Source organism: Phalaenopsis equestris, unplaced genomic scaffold (genome assembly GCF_001263595.1).
Source record: "Phalaenopsis equestris unplaced genomic scaffold, ASM126359v1 Scaffold000694, whole genome shotgun sequence".
Lineage (NCBI taxonomy): Eukaryota > Viridiplantae > Streptophyta > Magnoliopsida > Asparagales > Orchidaceae > Phalaenopsis > Phalaenopsis equestris.
The window spans coordinates 389,385-395,384 of record NW_018165134.1 but is presented as its reverse complement, the minus strand read 5'-3'; the positions used below and the strand labels follow the sequence as shown (position 1 = coordinate 395,384).

The window sequence follows — 6,000 nt, the reverse complement described above, 5'->3', positions numbered from 1 at the left end:
ATTTAATATATTGTAAAGATTATTAAAATTAAAATTCTTAGTATCATAAATTTTTCTCTTAGATTATTTACTGGCCACTTTATATTTTTTTTCCAACTCTTCAAGTTTTTATATTTAAACAAGTTTTGTAATAAAATTTTTATTTTATTTTTTCATGCATATTATCATTCCACCACCAATTATGTTTATTATCAAGAACTTTTCATTTTGATTCTCCTAGCACATTATTTGCAACTTTTTAAATATACTCGTTACTTTATCTCACATGGTATTAGCTTCTTCATGAAAATTTCAAAATTTAAGATCTTGATATTTACTCATAAAAATAATTTTATTTATCGTTTAAGTGCCCTATCTAATTATATGATAGAATTTTGTGAGATTTTTCATTTTAAATTCCAAAATCAATAATCAATATTAGGTGCTTAAATTTCCACTTGAAATAATCTTATGATCTTTCAAATCTCGATGATCTATTTTTCTCATAAGAAAATAATAATTTGTATTTTATTAGATTCATTCTTAGAAGTGATAATATGTTCATATCAATTTTTTTAATAAATGATTAGAAATAACATAATCATAAGTTAAATTAAATTCCAAATGAATCTACCTTCTTCAGTAGTTTTCAAATCTATACCATCATGAATGATTCTAAAATCTTCTACCATTCTACTAACAAATCTATTTAAACCTCCTCCGATAAAAAAATTATTTCTTCAATAATAATCATTTGCATTAAGTTTTCTGGTCATTTCAAAATTTTTTCAAAGTTTTTTTTCTTTTGAACAAATATTTAATCCTACTCTATAAGCATAGACACTTATATATTTAATATCTTGGCTTAAACAACAATATTCAAAGCTATAATTCTATCTCAAGTTCTACTATTTTTTACAATATTATCATTCAAACTCTTGTATATAATTATTTTGACACCATTTCTAGTACGACTTCTAACTGAATGTTAAAGTTTAAAACATACTCTCAATCTGCTTAGCATTTTCTCCAACCCATTTTGTTTTGTTATTACATAATATATTTATCTCTCTATGAATCATAATAGCTACTATTTTTATTAATTTATCTGTAAGAGTATTTATATTTCAAGTTCCTATTCTAATAATATTTTCATAGGTTGACTTCTTCCACGCTTCCGTCAACAATTTAGAATCTTTGCTTATTTAACATTACACCAGGGCGCCAATGAAATGGCATTTGCACAGTTATCACTGTATTCAAGCTATACATCGTGTTGCTTTTAGGAGACGACTTTTATATTTTCACAATGATTTAAATGATTGATGTCATAGTTTTTCAAATAAAATTTTTACACTAGTCGTCGACTAATTAACGCAATCCTCTACTTATCATATCCCCGAATTGAGATCTGAAAATGACAATGTTAGCAAATGTAATATCTGACGAGCTAAAAATTGGTGGGATTAGCAATCTAATACAACGTTCAAAATACAAAAAAAAAAAAAAAAAAACACCAACACTTTTCGTTAACATGAGTTTTGTAAATCATAGACCTTAATTTAGTGCATCAATTTTCTGCCAGTCAAGATTTATGATTATATCTGTAAAACACATTCATATGTACTTATTATATTGTCTGCAATCAGCTGCATCATTAAAAGTTTACATTTAATGTACTAAGATAGTCAATCTCTTGAATGAAATTCACTTAATTGACATTTAATTCTAAGTTTTTGGCCTGTGGCTCCACTTTATTTTAACATGAGAAATTTATCTGTTCCACAACCTTTTAAATCAAATTATGAAATTCTTATAGGCTTTTCAATATATGTTAAATCTCGCTGCAACTCAATATCTTAATGTGAAGTCCTCTGCTCTGAATCTGAAATTCATTTTCTTAACATTGAAATATGAAACACATTATAGATATCTGACATATCAGCAGGTAAAAGCCTATAAGCGACTTGACCAATTATTTATATGATTTCAAAAGGACCAATATATCTCGGCCTGACATATGAAATTCACTTAGTTTACATTTAATTCTAAGTTTCTTGTCTATGTTTCCACTTTATTTAACAAAAGAAATTTATCTGTTCCTCAATCTTTTAAAATAAATATTTCAAAATTTTCAGGCTCTTCAATATATGTTAAATCTTTCTGCACCTCAATATCTTCATGTGAAATCCTTTGCTCTAAATCTGAAACCCATTTTCTCAACATTGAAATATGGAACATATCATAGATATCCGACATATCAGCAGGTAAAAACCTATAAGCAACTTGACCAATTATTTATATGATTTCAAAAGGACCAATATATGTTGGCCTGTACTTACTTCCCTAACCAAACCAGACTATTTTTTTCATTGACTTGACTTTTAGAAACACAATTTTTCCAATCTTGAACCCTACTATTTTTTGTTTTGAGTTATAATACTTTTATTATCAATCTTAAGCAGATTTCAATCTGTCTATGGTTAATCTGATTTTCTTTATGGCTTCATCAACAAATTCAAGACCTAGCAGCCGACGTGCTCCCACTTTAGCCCAACCCAGTAGAGTTCTGAACTTCCTGCTATACAATGGTTTAATATTGAATCAAAAATTATTATTGTAGGCAGACTCAATTATTGGAATATGATCTTCGCAACTGCCTCTAAAGTTAAGAACACAACTTCGATTGATCTTCTATTACTTGGATTTTTCTTTCGGGTTGTCCATAGGTATGTGGATAAAGTATGTGGATAAATGCGATTATATACTCCCTCTGTGAATGCCTTTCCACATTCTGGGTGTGAATCTTCCATCTTTATCAAAGATTATAATCTTTGGAATATCATGTAATCTAATAATTTTTTTGACATACAGTTTGTCCAATTTTTCCACCGAGTCTGTCTGTATTAATTGAGAAGAATTGTGCTGATTTTGTTAACCTGTCAATAATTACCCAAATGCTATCATAATCTTGCCTAGATCTAGGAAATCCAATAACAAAATATATTGTCGTTTCTCCCCATTTTCACTTAGGTATAGGCTATTATTGGAGCAATCTACTAGGTCTCTTATATTCAACCTTTACAATCTGACAAATTTGACATTTTGACGCTTAACATCGTCTTTCTTCATATTTGGCCACCATAACGACAATTTATAACTTTTATACCTTTTTGTGCTTGTTGGATAAATTGTGTGCTCTGAATGATGAACTCATGTAAGATTCTCTGTTTCAAATCAAAATCAATAGGTACCCAAAATTACAACTTGTTTCTGGTAACATCATCTTCATCTACATTTATATCTTGCCTCTTTCTTGACTGAATTTACTCAATGAAATTTGATTTTTATTGCTAACCTTTTGTGTTGTCTTAATTCAGTCTATTTAAATTTGTTCAATTAACTGATGTAAATACCAAACGTTTCATGATCTTCTGATCTCCAACTGGACTAGTTCTCCAACTGCAAGACATCAATTTATTTAATCAATTCCAGCTCTTAAGTAATAATCCAACTAGCCCTACTTGTAGATTTACAACTCAAAGCATCAAGAACTATATTTGTTCGGTCAGGAAAATACTGTATATTGAGATCATAATCTTTGGTAAGCTCTAGTGTTCTCATCTGTATCAAATTCAACTCTTTTTGTATGAACATATATTTTAGAATAATCAGTGAATATTTCACACTTCACACCATGCAAGTAACGTCTCCAAGTTTCATGAGCAAATATTATAATAGCTAATTCTAAATCGTGTTTCAGATAATTTCTTTCATGCAATTTTAATTGTTTGTATGCATATGTTATTACTCTTCTATTTTGCATTAAAACACATCCGAGACCTCTCAATGCGTCGCCGTAAATTTGAAATCTCTTTGTTTTTGATGGAATAACTAATGCTAGTGTAGTAGTTAAATACTTATTCAATTCTTAAAAGCATTGCTCACATCTCCAATCCACTCAAACTCAACATCTTTTCTTATCAACTTAGAAAATTACATAGTTATTTGTGAAGATCCTTTAATGTACCTCCAGTAATATCCAACCAGACCGCAAAAACAATATACCTCTGTAACATTCTTAGGTGTAGGTCATTTCACGACTAGTTTCAGCTTTTGAGGATCTACTAAGATTTCTTGCCTACTGATGATATGCCTCCAAAATGCACATTTTGAAAATTTTGAAATAATTGATTCTGTCTCAGCGACTTGAAGACTGTTCTAAGATGCTTAGCGTGATAATCATTATTTTTTGCGTATATCAAGATATCATCAATGAAGATAATAACAAATTGGTTTACATTAGGATTGAATATCTGATTTATCAGATCCATATAAATTGTAGGTGCATTTTTTAAACCAGAAGAAAACTAAAAATTCATAATGACTGTAGCTGGTCCAAAAGTTTTCTTGGTTGTATCTGTCTTAACTCTAACACGACGATATCCCGATCTCAGATCGATCCTGGAAAATACAGTAGTGTCCTCTAATTGATCAAATAATTTATCTATTCTTGGCATTGGATATATATTTTTGAATATTGAAGAGATAAATACAAGAAATCGGTAATAGCATTTATGTGAATCTTTTTAAATTAACAAGAGCATTGTAAATTGTAGATATGACTAATCTAGTGCATCAATTTTTAAAGCAAGACATGCTTTTATGCTTATGTTGGTAAAACACAACCATAAGCAATAAATATACCTGTCTACAATCAAATATTTCATTTTAAAGTCAATATTTAATACATTAAGTTCATCAATTGTTTCTATGGAATTGATTATTTTTCTTTTCATTTATTTATTTTTGTATTTACAGGCTTAAAAGTGTTGTATGATATCTATAGATCTTGGCACATTAATTTAAGATTGGATCATTTGTACCAATTTTAAAAGAGTTGAGAAGCATCATACGGGTTTTACTCAGGCTTAATGAGGCCTTTCACATCCACTATGCATATTATTATCATCATTTTCCGATCAACTTCTTATGACATGCCTTTTTTAAACTTTTTTTATTTATAACATCATTATCGCAAACCTTTAAAATACTTAACATTTGTCATGTACCTATATAACTAGTGCATGATTTATAAAATTCATAACTCTGTTTAATACTGTGCATCATGTTACGAAATATTCATAAGATTTAAGTATAATAATTTTTCATATTACTTAAAATGGGAGATTGTATAAAAATAGTGTAATGTTTCTAGCAATATTGACATTTTAATTTGTAGAAATTCTGTAAATATTAGTCATTTATTTGGTATTTATAAACATTAGACATACAACTCACATATTTCTTGTATTAAAAATTTAGTATCTCACCAATATTGTAGTATTTTCTTTGACCGGATTTTCTTACTATAATTCCTTGATATCATTTTCTTTTGCAAACAACATAACAAAATATCATTTTCCTCAATTAATTACCAATTCTTTAATCAACAACTTCAATTAAATTCAATTATTTCCAAAATCCCTACTCCTTTCCTGAACTCCCTCTATTTCTGCCCCTCTTCCCCTCCAACACACTGAAGTGAAGTTACAGGAGATAAAATAAATATAAGCATTGAAAGAATGTAAGAGGAAATTTTTTGAATATGCTGGTATTAATTAGTTAATTATGAAATTAATCTATTCTATAACCAATTATAACCTTTTCATTTGTTAATTCATCAACTCCTGATTGTAATTGTGAGAAATTTAATTTGGATGGATAGTGAACTAACTTGATGAACAGTAAATTTAATTAGAACTTCAGAAAATAGTTTTAATGTTATTTTTGTCTCTGTTAAAATTGAGATATAATTTTTTATAAAATTTTAGGCATTTTTTTTTAAAGTTTGGGACATTACAATGCATCGCCAGCATGAAGCACCATATCATTGTTATCTGGCATGCCGCCATAATCTTCTGCTGAACACCACCTATTTTAGTTTTATTTTGTAATAAAGATGTTTTCAAATTTTATCAGCTTATTTCATAATGATGTAAGATCCAGCTTGATATTTCT

General features: G+C 28.4%; 1 protein-coding gene across 1 annotated transcript in view; it reads left to right on the top strand.

Annotated features, from left to right (window-relative positions):
* Positions 1–6,000, top strand: part of LOC110030300 (serine/threonine-protein kinase TIO) — a 99,296-nt gene that overhangs the window by 53,536 nt on the left and 39,760 nt on the right. The gene's annotated exons all lie outside the window — the stretch shown is intronic.